Here is a 14912-nt window from a genome sequence, read left to right on the forward strand (position 1 = left end):
ATATAGAAGAGGAGGCAGTAATAATTCCCCTCGGTAGTAATAATGCCCATAATGTGCCTCCATGCAGTAATATTTCCCACTGTAATAATAATACCACACTGTGCCCCATGTACTAATGTCCCCCTGTAATAATAATACCACACTGTGCCCCCTGAACTAATGTACCCCTGTAATAATAATACCACACTGTGCCCCCTGTACTAATGTCCCCCTGTAATAATAATACCACACTGTGCCCCCTGTACTAATGTCCCCCTGTAATAATAATGCCCATAATGTGCCTCCATGCAGTAATATTTCCCAATGTAATAATAATACCACACTGTGCCCCATGTACTAATGTCCCCCTGTAATAATAATACCACACTGTGCCCCATGTACTAATGTCCCCCTGTAATAATAATACCACACTGTGCCCCCTGTACTAATGTCCCCCTGTAATAAAAATACCACACTGTGCCCCCTGAACTAATGTCCCCCTGTAATAATAATACCACACTGTGCCCCCTGAACTAATGTCCCCCTGTAATAATAATACCACACTGTGCCCCCTGTACTAATGTCCCCCTGTAATAATAATACCACACTGTGCCCCCTGAACTAATGTCCCCCTGTAATAATAATACCACACTGTGCCCCCTGAACTAATGTCCCCCTGTAATAATAATACCACACTGTGCCCCCTGTACTAATGTCCCCCTGTAATAATAATACCACACTGTGCCCCCTGAACTAATGTCCCCCTGTAATAATAATACCACACTGTGCCCCCTGAACTAATGTCCCCCTGTAATAATAATACCACTCTGTGCCCCCTGTACTAATGTCCCCCTGTAATAATAATACCACACTGTGCCCCATGTACTAATGTCCCCCTGTAATAATAATACCACACTGTGTCCCATGTACTTATGTCCCCCTGTAATAATAATACCACTCTGTGCCCCCTGTACTAATGTCCCCCTGTAATAATAATACCACACTGTGTCCCATGTACTTATGTCCCCCTGTAATAATAATACCACACTGTGCCCCCTGTACTAATGTCCCCCTGTAATAATAATACCACACTGTGCCCCTGTACTAATGTCCCCCTGTAATAATAATACCACACTGTGCTCCATGTACTAATGTCCCCCTGTAATAATAATACCACACTGTGCCCCCTGTACTAATGTCCCCCTGTAATAATAATACCACACTGTGCCCCCTGTACTAATGTCCCCGGTAATAATAATACCACACTGTGCCCCATGTACTAATGTCCCCCGGTAATAATAATACCACACTGTGCCCCATGTACTAATGTCCCCCTGTAATAATAATACCACACTGTGCCCCCTGAACTAATATCCCCCTGTAATAATAATACCACACTGTGCCCCCTGAACTAATGTCCCCCTGTAATAATAATACCACACTGTGCTCCATGTACTAATGTCCCCCTGTAATAATAATACCACACTGTGCCCCCTGTACTAATGTCCCCCTGTAATAATAATACCACACTGTGCCCCCTGTACTAATGTCCCCGGTAATAATAATACCACACTGTGCCCCCTGTACTAATGTCCCCCGGTAATAATAATACCACACTGTGCCCCATGTACTAATGTCCCCCTGTAATAATAATACCACACTGTGCCCCCTGTACTAATGTCCCCCTGTAATAATAATACCACACTGTGCCCCATGTATTAATGTTCCCCGGTAATAATAATACCACACTGTGCCCCATGTACTAATGTCCCCCTGTAATAATAATACCACACTGTGCTCCATGTACTAATGTCCCCCTGTAATAATAATGCCACACTGTGCCCCCTGTACTAATGTCCCCCTGTAATAATAATATCACACTGTGCCCCATGTACTTATGTCCCCCTGTAATAATAATACCACACTGTGCCCCGTGTACTAATGCCCCCCTGTAATAATAATACCACACTGTGCCCCATGTACTAATGTCCCCCAGTAATAATAATACCACACTGTGCCCCATATACTAATGCCCCCCTGTAATAATAATACCACACTGTGCCCTCATGTACTAATGTCCCCCTGTAATAATAATACCACACTGTGCCCCATGTACTAATGTCCCCCTGTAATAATAATACCACACTGTGCCCCATGTACTAATGTCCCCCTGTAATAATAATACCACACTGTGCCCCCTGTACTAATGTCCCCCTGTAATAATAATGCCACACTGTGCCCCCTGTACTAATGTCCCCCTGTACTAATAATGCCACACTGTGCCCTCATGTACTAATAATGCTCCCCCCCCCTGTAAAAATAATGCCATTCTGTGCCCCATATAGGAATAATGCCCTCCATAAGTAAAGTGTAAAGGGGTCAGGGCCTGGGCCACTACCCAAAAAAAATAAGGAGTATATTACTTGCGCTTGCAGGGTGCCCACAGGTATCCACTGTCCAGAAAATGTACCTCAACTTAAAGGGGAACTCTGGGACATGATAGTGGATAAGTGTTTGATCGTGGGGGTCCTCAGTGTACAGAGCCCCGCTTGTCCTCAGTGCACAGAGCCCCGCTTGTCCTCAGTGCACAGAGCCCCACTTGTCCTTGGTTTACAGAGCCCCGCTTGTCCTCGGTGTACAGAGCCCCGATTGTCCTCGGTGCACAGAGCCCCACTTGTCCTCGGTGCACAGAGCCCCGCTTGTCCTCGGTGCACAGAGCCCCGCTTGTCCTCGGTGCACAGAGCCCAGCTTGTCCTCGGTGCACAGAGCCCAGCTTGTCCTCGGTGTACAGAGCACTGCTTGTCCTGAGTGTACAGAGCCCCGCTTGTCCTCAGTGTACAGAGCCCCACGTGTCCTGAGTGTACATAGCCCAGCTTGTCCTCAGTGCACAGAGCCCTGCTTGTCCTCGGTGTACAGAGCCCTGCTTGTCCTTGGTGTACAGAGCGCCGCTTGTCCTCCGTGTACAGAGCCCTGCTTGTCCTCAGTGTACAGAGCCCCGCTTGTCCTCAGTGTACGGAGCCCCGCGTGTCCTGAGTGTACAGAGCCCCGCGTGTCCTCAGTGTACAGAGCCCCGCTTGTTCTCAGTGTACAGAGCCCCGCTTGTCCTCAGTGTTCAGAGCCCCGCTTGTCCTCGGTGTACAGAGCCCCACTTGTCCTCGGTGCACAGAGCCCCGCTTGTCTTCAGTGTACAGAGCCCCACTTGTCCTCGGTGTATAGAGCCCGCTAGTCCTCAGTGTACAGAGCCCCGCTTGTCCTCGGTGTACAGAGACCCGCTTGTCCTCAGTGTACAGAGCCCTGCTTGTCCTCAGTGTACAGAGCCCTGCTTGTCCTCAGTGTACAGAGCCCTGCTTGTCTTCAGTGTGCAGAGTCCTGCTTGTCCTCAGTACACAGAGCCCTGCTTGTCCTCGGTGTACAGAGCCCTGCTAGTCCTCGGTGTACAGAATTTTAACCAATGAATATTACAAATATACATATAATGTTATTTTCTACATTATATACAAAGTATTTATTCATAACTTTTTTGGTTACCAAAGAATACAGTAAACAGCTCGAGCACAGAGCTCCCCAACCTCCCTTAATAACAATTGAAAAATCAGGATAATGAGGCACCACAGAATAGATAATCAAGGAGATCCGCTCACGGACAAACATCAAGACAAAAGACATACACACAAACAAAACAGAAATACACACACACACACACACACACTCCCAGAGTAACCGTCCACCTCTCAGGCCAAGAAAGAAACAATCACACTACCCAGGAGAACTCACCCGTTCTGGGGCCACCACCGATTTACCTATCGATAACCAGGGCATCCAGACTTTATCAGATTTTTTGGGCATCTACGACTAATGTAAAGTGTCCTATACAACAGTACATATTTGTTACCCAGATTAAACCACTGCGGGCTGGGAGGAGGAGAGGTATCCTTCCAGGAAAATATACAAAGTTTTTGCTAATGATACTTTAAGGCTCTGTTCACATTTGCTTTGTGGTTTCCATTTGAAGTGGAAACTATGACACAGTCACAATGGAACCCATAAACTTGTAATTTTATCTGTTTAGCCTGTCATGGTGTCCAACGTTTCGCAATAAATTTTTTATTTTATTTTAGCAAATGTGATGTTAACAGACCCACTGACAAAAAAGGTTACAAAGCCTAAGGAACAGACTCCATTGTTTTTGATGTGAAGAACATTACTGTACACAACACCTTGGTGACGACAATTGGAAAGCCATAGGGAAAGTAAAGGTGCTATCCTATGAATGGCCTATCCTACACAAGGGCTCCATAACAACTATAGGATCTTTCTACAGAACACGTTCTGTCAAATAGGGTTGCCACTTTTCTTGCAAAAAAATATTATCCATGCGAATTAGCATAATTAATTATATATGCGTGACATCACAGGATACAAACATGTGGAGGAAATTTTGTCCTATTCTGACCCCTATAACTTCTATATCTCTCCTTATACGGGCCTGTATGAGGGCTCATTTTTTTGCGCCCCGATCTGTTGTTTTGATCAGTACCAGCATGCCCTGATACAGCCTGTGGCTCAGCAGCTGCCTGAAACGAAACCTATAACTCTCAGCATGTTGGACTGTATAGTAGTATACAGTGACACCCCCCCCCCCCCCGACCTACGATGGCCCCGACATACGATCATTTCAACAGACGATCACTCTCAGAGGCCATCACATGTTGAAGGCAGCATCAACATACGATGCTTTTGTATGTCATGGCCATAAATGGCTATCCGGCAGCGCAGACTGCTTCAGCTGCCACCGGATAGCCATTTACGGTGCCCCGTGTGGTCCGCTGACGATCACTTACCTGTCCTCGGGGCTCCGGCGCATCCTCTTCGGGATCCCCTGCATCGTCTGCGCTCTCCATCGTCGTCATCACGTCGCCGCGCACGACGTACCATCATCCAATAGGAGCGGCGTGCGTAACAACGTGATGGTGGCGACGGAGAGCGAGGATGCCGGGGAAGCAGAGGCCTTGCCGGAGCGTCGGGGACACCCCGGGAACGCGGAGACAGCGATGGAAGGCGACATCCAGGGCAGCGGTGACGAGCGGTGACGGTCCGGAGCGGCGGTGACAGGTGAGTACAACTTCCAATACCAGTGGTCTTCCACCTGCGGACCTCCAGATGTTGCAAAACTACAACACCCAGCATGCCCGGACAGCCAACGGCTGTTGTAGACCACTGTCCTATACTTTACAGTGCACGGATCCCTCAACGATTACCATCGTATGTTGAGGGACCACTGTATAGTACATGTCATGTCAACCAGGGGTGTCTCCAGCTGATGCAAAACTACAACTCCCAGCATGTTGGACTATATAGTAGTATATAGTATAGGTCAGTGTTTCCCAATCAGGGGTGCCTCCAGCTGCTGGCTGTCCGGGCATGCTGGGAGTTGTAGTTTTGCAACAGCTGGAGGCACCACTGGTTGGGAAACATATGGTGCAACATTCTGGGAGTTGGAGGATTGGTTGGATAGATGCCAGCTATTGCATTGCCGGTATTTTAAAATATAAAAATACCGGCAGGGTGGCCAAAATACCGGCTGTGCCAGTAAAATACCGTCCAGGTGGCAACGCTACTGTCAAATATGTGCCCTAGGAGGGGTCAGTGAAGGAACACACATCTTATGCAGAATTGCCCAGCAGTGGTCTGTGTGTTACAAAGTTACACAGGAGGAAGGATGTGAAATGCAACTATTGTAGAAACCACTTCATGGTGAAATGATCCTCTTCTTCTATCTCTCTGAATCCAGTGATTTCCTCAGAGCATTGTCTGTGTGGACATAGATGACAGTGTATTAAAGTCTTCACAAATGTGGTGCGCACATGAAAAACACCGATTGCGTTGGTTCCTCTTGTTCTGCCGGAACAGCTTGAGGCCCAGACCCCATAGACCTGTGAGGTGTCCTGTGGTATCAGCAGGGGATTCTGTAAGTTGTGAGGTGCGGCCTCCATGGATCAGACAGGTGATCAATCCAATTTCTATGTCATGTTCCTTATTACCGAACAATGTCTGCAGTGTGGACAGGGGGGCATTATCCTTCTGAAAGAGGCCACTGCTATTAGGACATCCGGGTGCTATGGCAGAGAGGACTTGGTCTGTACAATGTTTAGGTAGGTGGTGGGTGTCACAGTAACATCCTCACGATGCCAGGACCTAAGGTGTCCAGCAGAACATTGTCCATCACTCTGCCCCCGCCAGCTTGTCTTTTTCTCACAGTTCCTCCTGGTGCCATCTCTACACCAGGTAAGTGATGTTCACGCCCTAGACGTACGTAAAACATGATCCATCAGACCAGGTGCCTTCTTCCATTGCTTCTTGCTCCATTTCTAATGCTCATCTGTCCATTGTAGACACTTGTTGGTGAGCATGGACACTGACCGGTCGTTGGGGCTCCATATACACCAAGCTGCAATGTCCCGTGTGATCTGACAGGTTTCTATATTCACCAGTAACACATTCATTTTTCAGCAGTTTGCTCTACAGCAGCTCTACTATGGGATACTGGATAGCAGGAGAAAATGACCTTTAACCATTCGCTCCGGAGTCCAAAGAGATCTCACAGCCAAGTCATGGAGGTGAATATAAGTTCAAGCTTTATTGGTTCAGCAAACAACAACGCGTTTCGGGGTTAGCATACCCCTTCTTCAGGTTGACATATCTGTCAAGAAGGGGTATGCTAACCCCGAAACGTGTTGTTGTTTGCTGAACCAATAAAGCTTGAACTTATATTCCCCTCCATGACTTGGCTGTGAGATCTCTTTGGACTCCAGAGCGAATGGTTGAAGGTCATTTTCTCCTGCTATCCAGTATTCCTACAGGATTTTCCTTTGGACTTATCCTGAGACCTGCGGGCTCGCACAGGACTCCTTCATCACCACCTCATATCGAGGTTCTATGCGTATTTAATATACGCTCCAGGTGAGCGGCCATCTATCAGACCCCCCACCTGTTCCCACTTCATGTGGGGTATCACGTGCTCCCTAGGATAATGCACTAGGCGCCTCCCCGGGCCTTCTTCTTTCTCTTTTTATACAAGCTCCTATGGGATAGGACAAGACAGGCTAGCCTTCACCCACCACACTCATCAGTACGACTAGGGGGCCAATGACCCTGTCCCTGGTTGTCCTTCTTTGAAGCAATTTTGGTACTAACATTACATACTGGGACCACTTCACAAGACCAGCCATTTTGGAGATGTTCTAATCCAGTCTTCTAGACATCACAATTCAACCCAGGTCAATATTGCTTAAAGGGAATGTGTCATTAGAAAAGTAACTATTGTTTAATACATTAATTGTTAGTTTGAATTTTTCTAGTTTTACATTTTACAAAATTTTAACCCCTTAAGGACCAGGCCCATTTTGGCCTTAAGGACCAGAGCGTTTTTTGCACATCTGACCACTGTCACTTTAAGCATTAATAACTCTGGGATGCTTTTACCTTTCATTCTGATTCAGAGTTAGTTTTTTCATGACATATTCTACTTTAACATAGTGGTAAAATTTCATCGATACTTGCATCATTTCTTGGTGAAAAATTCAAAAATTTGATGAAGAAATTTAAAATTTAGCATTTTTATAACTTTGAAGCTCTCTGCTTATCAGGAAAATAGACATTCCAAATAAATTATATATTGATTCACCAATGCAATATGACTATTTTATATTTACATCATAAAGTTGACATGTTTTTACTTTTGGTAGACATCAGAGGCAATGGCGTTGCGACCCGGGTGCGGGGGTTGCGGCCCACACCGGGTGACACCAACCTAATGGGGTGACACCAAGACGCTCAGCAGCACCCACCCCCCCCATCTGTGCCCGACCGGCATCCCATCCGTCAGCAGCACCCCCCCCCTGCGCTGTGTGAGTGGTGCAGTGCGCCGTCCGTCAGCAACCCCCCTCTTTCACCTACACTGTGCGCCCGTCCGTCATCACACCCCCCCTCACCTTCACCAACACTGTGCCCGGCCTCCGCTCCCACGCCTGCGCCGGCCTGACGTCACACCGCATGGCCGCGCAGGAGGACGTCAGTTACGTCACTCGCACGGCGTCCGGTGAGAAGGAGCGCTGCGCTGGAAGGGTGAGTGTGTATGACTGTCTCTGTGTCTGTCTCTATCTTTGCTTGTGTGTGTGAGACTCTGTGTGTGTGACTGTGTGTATGTGACTGTGTGTATGTGACTGTGTGTATGTGACTCTGTGTGTGTGTGACTGTGTGTATGTGACTGTGTGTATGTGACTCTGTGTGTGTTTGTGTGTTTGTGTGACTCTGTGTGTGTGACTCTGTGTGTGACTCTTTGTGTGTGTGACTCTGTGTGTGACTCTTTGTGTGTGTGACTGTGTGACTCTGTGTGTGACTCTTTGTGTGTGTGACTGTGTGACTCTATGCGTGTGTCTGTCTGTGAGTGTGCGTCTCTCTGACTGTGTGTGTGTGTTTGTCTCTCTGTGTTGTATGTTTTTTTTGTGTGTGTGTGGGGGGGGGGGGTATAACCAGCGATCTATTGTGGGGAGACTTTGACCCATTGTGGGGAACCTGCAAGGGAATCTGCGGCCTAATGTGGGGAAACTACTACCAAATGTGCGGAGTCTATGCTACCTAATGTGGGGAGTCTATGCTACCTAATGTGGGGAGTCTATGCTACCTAATGTGTGGAGTCTATGCTACCAAATGTGGGGAGTCTATGCTACCTAATGTGGGGAGTCTATGCTACCTAATGTGGGGAGTCTATGCTACCTAATGTGGGGAGTCTATGCTACCTAATGTGGGGAGTCTATGCTACCAAATGTGGGGAGTCTATGCTACCTAATGTGGGGAGTCTATGCTACCTAATGTGGGGAATCTGTGCTACCGAATGTGGGGAAATTGCTACCTAATGTGGGGTAACTGGTACCTACCTAATGTGGGGGAACTGGTACCAAATGTGGGGAATCTATGCTGCCTAATATGGGGAATAGATGCTACCTAATGTGGGGAAACTGCGACCTACCTAATGTGGGGGAACTGCTGCCTACCTAATGCTCCCCCCCTGGCAGTAGCACCCTCATCATCCACCAGCAACACCCCCCCCCCCCCAGCAGCACCTCCATCAGCAGATCCTGATGGTGGATGATGGAGGTGCTCCTGCCAGGAGGATGATCCTGCCGATGGATGATGGGGGTGATACTGCCAGGGGGGATGGCCAGTAGCACCCTCATCATCCTCCAGCAACACCCCCCCAGTAGTAGCACCCCCATCATCCACTAGCAACACCACCAATACCCCCCTCCCGTGGTAATAGCATCAGCTAATGGATGTTGAGGGGTGTTACTGCAGTTGTGGTATTATATTCAGAGGGTGCACTGTATGGCAACGTTATATTCAGAGGGCGCAGTTTGTGGTAGTATTATATTCAGAGGGCACAGTTTGTAGTAGTATTATTAGAGATGAGCGAACTTACAGTAAATTCGATTAGTCACAAACTTCTCGGCTCGGCAGTTGATGACTTATCCTGCATAAATTAGTTCAGCTTTCTGGTGCTCCCGTGGGCTGGAAAAGGTGGATACATTCCTAGGAAAGAGTCTCCTATTACTGTATCCACCTTTTCCAGCCCACGGGAGCACCTGAAAGCTGAACTAATTTATGCAGGATAAGCCATCAACTGCCGAGCAGAGAAGTTCGTGACGAGTTGAATTTACTGTAGTTTGCTCATCTCTAAGTATTATATTCAGAGGGCGCAGTGGGTGGTAGTATTATATTCAGAGGGTACAGTATGTGGCAGATTTATATTCAGGGGTACAGTATGTGGCAGATTTATATTCAGAGGGTACAGTGTGTGGCGGTATTATATTCAGAGGGTACAGTATGTGGCAGATTTATATTCAGAGGGTACAGTATGTGGCAGATTTATATTCAGAGGGTACAGTATGTGGCAGATTTATATTCAGAGGGCACAGTTTGTGGTAGTATTATATTCAGAGGGCGCAGTTTGTGGTAGTATTATATTCAGTGGGTACAGTGTGTGGCGGTATTATATTCAGGGGTACAGTATGTGGCAGATTTATATTCAGAGTGTACAGTATGTGTTGGTATTATATTCAGAATGTACAGTGTGTGGTAGTATTATATTCAGTGGGTATGGTGTATGGAAGGTTTATAATCAGAGTGTAGTGTATAGTAGTATTATATTTAGAGGATACAGTGTCTGTCAGGTTTATAATAATACTTGTTTTCATATAGAGGATGAGAATGCGCTGACATAGTGAGGAGACGTCTGGGCGTCACATTCTGCAGAGAGAAGTTTTAGCTGGAACAAGTCCTGGCGGTATGTACCATCTGAATTAGATAAGGAAAGACTATAGAGAAGACGTCACCTGTAGTCACTGATATCATTGTGTATTCCCCTCACTATAAAGAAGACGTCACCTGTAGTCACTGATATCATTGTGTATTCTCCTCACTATAGAGAAGACGTCACCTGTAGTCACTGATATCATTGTGTATTCTCCTCACTATAGAGAAGACATCACCTGTAGTCACTGATATCATTGTGTATTCTCCTCACTATAGAGTAGACGTCACCTGTAGTCACTGATATCATTGTGTATTCTCCTCACTATAGAGAAGACGTCACCTGTAGTCACTGATATCATTCTGTATCCTCCTCACTATAGAGAAGACGTCACCTGTAATCACTGATATCATTGTGTATTCTCCTCACTATAGAGAAGACGTCACCTGTAATCACTGATATTGTGTATTCTCCTCACTATAGAGTAGACGTCACCTGTAGTCACTGATATCATTGTGTATTGTCCTCACTATAGAGAAGACGTCACCTGTAGTCACTGATATTGTGTATTCTCCTCACTATAGAGAAGACGCCACCTGTAATCACTGATATCATTGTGTATTCTCCTCACTATAGAGAAGACGTCACCTGTAGTCACTGATATCATTGTGTATTCTCCTCACTATAGAGAAGACGTCCCCTGTAGTCACTGATATCATTGTGTATTCTCCTAACTATAGAGAAGACGTCACCTGTAATCACTGATATCATTCTGTATCCTCCTCACTATAGAGAAGACGTCACCTGTTATCACTGATATCATTGTACATTCTCCCCACTATGTCCTATCAGAGCTGTAGTCACTTGTCAGTTCTACAGTTAGGTCAGTGAAACTACAACTCCCAGCATAACCTCACCACTGCTCACCACTACTTTACTGGAAAACATTTTTTTTAATCAGCTGGTGCTACAAAGTTAAACAGATTTGTAAATTACGTCTATTTAAAAATCTTAATCCTTCCAGTACTTATTAGCTGCTGTATAAGCGATTCACAGAAAGTTATTTTCTTTTTTTATTTCTTTTCTGTCTGACCACAGTGCTCTGTGCTGACACCTCTGTCCATGTCAAGAACTGTCCATAGTAGGAGCAAATCCCCATAGCAAACCTATCCTGCTCTGGACAGTTCCTGACATGGACAGAGGTGTCAGCAAATAGCACTGTGGTCAGACTGGAAAGAACTACACAACTTCCTGTGGAGCATACACCAGCTTATAAGTACTGTAAGTATTAAGATTTTAAATAGAAGTAATTTAAAAATCTGTTTAACTTTCTGGCACCAGTTGATATAAAAGTAAATGTTTTCCAGTGGAGTACCCCTTTAAGTAATTCTGGGAGCTGTATATTTCAATGGTGAAAACATCTTTAACACTTTCCTATTCTGTGGCAACTGGTATATCTGATTATTATACTGGAATTTCTCACAATGCGCTACAACAGTGGTGTCTGTCACAACAGGCTAAAAACTTAATGGGGGGAGGGGGTAGGTATGGGGGTGACACCATTTTCTACCGCACCGGGTGACACCAACCCTAGCAACGCCACTGATCAGAGGGCTTCAAAGTATAGAAACAATTTCCAATTTTTCACAAAATTTTCAAAATCTGAATTTTTCAGGGACCAGTTCAGGTTTGAAGTGGATTTGAAGGGTCTTCATATTAGAAATACGCAATAAATGACCCCATTATAAAAACTGCACCCCTCAAAGTATTCAAAATGACATTCAGTAAGTGTGTTAACCCTTTAGGTGTTTCACAGCAATAGCAGCAAAGTGAAGGAGAAAATTCAAAATCTTCATTTTTTACACTCGCATGTTCTTGTAGACCCAGTTTTTGAATTTTTACAAGGGGTAAAAGGAGAGAAATCTTCCTAAAATTTGTAACCCAGAAGCGACACTGGGATTTTGGAGAGTGAGTTTTTCTGAAATGGTTTTTGGGGGGCATGTCACATTTAGGAAGCCCCTATGGTGCCAGAACAGCAAAAAAACAAAAAAACAAACAAACACATGGCATACTATTTTGGAGCCACATAGTCGTCCTCTTCTGCCGCTTGCTGCCACAGCCGATCGCTGCCCGCTGCCATCACCGATGGGTAAGTGGACTTCGGCCCCGGTCCCCTTCGGTTTCCCTGTTCTGGCAGGACGGGGAAACCAAAAGTTAACCCCCCCCCCCCGCCCCCGATCTGCTATTGGTCATCTCGTCTTGACGACCAATAGTAGGGATAGGAGGGGTGGCACCCCTGCCATCTCACTCCTATCCCTTCAGGGGGATCATGGGTGTCTTAGACAACCATGATCCCCCTTATATTCCGGGTCACCATAGACCCGTATGACCCGGAATCGGCGCAAATCACAAGTGTGAATTTACCTGCGATTTGCGCCGATTGCAGACATGGGGGGGGTCTGATGATATCAGCAGTCACCCCGGTCCGCGTCCATGACGTACGTCCTTGGTCCTTAAGTACCAGGGAGCTAGGTGGTACGCTTATGTCCTTGGTCCTTATGTGGTTAAAAATAATCCTTAAATCTTTCAGTTTCCATTCTGTCCACTAGGTAAAATCGACACATTTCTCTTTGCTCACATCTCCGCCCTCCCGGGGCTCGGTCCAGGCTTGCATTTCTGATTATTTCACTGCCAATGATGGTTCTGTCTCTTCGCAGGCTATTTTGTGGGGAGCGCACAAATCAGTAGTCCGGGGTCATTGTACTGCCCTAGGTACCCTCGTGCCCGGGAGCTTCGGGCTGAGATTTCTTGGCTAGAGGCTTCTCTTTTGCTTTCTCCGTCCCTATCGGTGCTGTGGAAATTGGTTGCGGCCCGTGCTCATCTGGGAGATTTGGCCTTGCATAAGGTTGAGCGTCTTCTTTATGCTAAGAAACATTTTTATGAAAAGGGCAATAAGGCTCATACTATGTTAGCTAGACGCCTGAGTGATCGAGAGCCAACCTAATGTGGGGGGAACTATGCTGCCAACCTAATGTGGGGGGAACTATGCTGCCAACCTAATGAGGGGGGAACTATACTGCCAACCTAATGAGGGGGGAACTATGCTGCCAACCTAATGTGGGGGGAACTATGCTGCCAACCTAATGAGGGGGGGGGACCTAGGCTGCCAACCTAATGAGGGGGAACTATGCTGCCAAGTTATGTGGGGGAACTATGCTGCCAACCTAATGTGGGGGGAACTATGCTACGTACTTAAAGGGGTAGTCCACTGCCCCAGTGTTCGGAACATTTTTTCCAAACGCTGGGTGCAGGGGTTGACACGCCCCCTCCCATAGACGTGCATTGAGGGGGCATGGACGTGACATCACACCACGCCCTCTCAATGCAAGTCTGTGGGAGGGGGGTGCCCCTCCCGAGACTAGACTCTGGATCTGCCCCTGCACCACACTTCCTAAGATATATGTTCCCTGTACGGCTCCTGTGGCCACCGAAGTCTTCTCTGGCTGCTTGATATTCTTTGCCATCCTTCTCTCCCCTTGCCTACATCTCCCAGAGTCCAGGAAAGCCTGGTTCCATTCAATGGCAGCCATACTGAATATCACACCCAGCTTTCCCAGTGACAAATATAACAAAGATGTGGCAGAGTACAGTTTTGCATAACTTCACATAAGACATAGATGACTCAATGATCTAAATTTACTGGGGATCGTAGTTGTTAATATATTTCCTGGTGAATACGCTCGGTATAGGGAAGCAGTCGGGATTTTGGGTGTATGTGTGGGGCCCGAGGAGACGGCAGGGAATATTCCAGGCTGTCGTCATCCTTGCAGGCAGTGATCTGACAACGCTCTATTGTGTCGTGTCTGGGCGGAGTGCAGAAATCTGCTGAGTCAAAATGACTGATTAAATGAGCTGGATACATTCCATGGTAAGCGGCACATTTTGGCTCTGTTGTACTAAAAGCCGATGGTAATTCATGTTTACATTGTGCCCAAGCCCTAATCTCCAACATTGGTTCTGCCAGCACCAGATCTTCTCCTGCAGAACGTACTACAGCAAGAGCCAATAAGCTGGGCTGGGTACCTACCTGCGCTGTAAATACATGTTCTGCTCTGTCATGCAGTAGAAGCAGAATAACAAAATACGAGCTTGGCCAGAATACTTACATGCTGGACGAGTGTTTCCCAATCAGGGTGCCTCCAGCTGGGAGTTGTAGTTTTGCAACAGCTGGAGGTACCCTGGTTGGGAAACACTGTGCTGGAACATGAACAGCACCCATTGGCCCCCCAAAGACTTTTACAGGATGTGTCAGATTTCCAGCATCTTAAGGGGGCTATCGTAATCCTATCTTATCTAAATACTCATGTTGCCTATTGTGAATGGCCAATTATCTATATATTTGTGTCACCTATTGTGAATGGCCTGATCCCATCTTGTCTATATATACTGGTGTCACCTATTGTGAATAGCCTGATGCCATCTTATCTATACACTGTTGTTGCCTATTGTGCAAGGCCCAGTCCCACCTTATCTATAAACTGACGGTACCTATTGTGAATGGCTCGATCCCACGTAAACTATTATTAACCTAGTGGCCAGATGTAAAATGGCAGATTTCAAGATT

This window comes from Hyla sarda, chromosome 10, assembly GCF_029499605.1.
Source record: "Hyla sarda isolate aHylSar1 chromosome 10, aHylSar1.hap1, whole genome shotgun sequence".
Lineage (NCBI taxonomy): Eukaryota > Metazoa > Chordata > Amphibia > Anura > Hylidae > Hyla > Hyla sarda.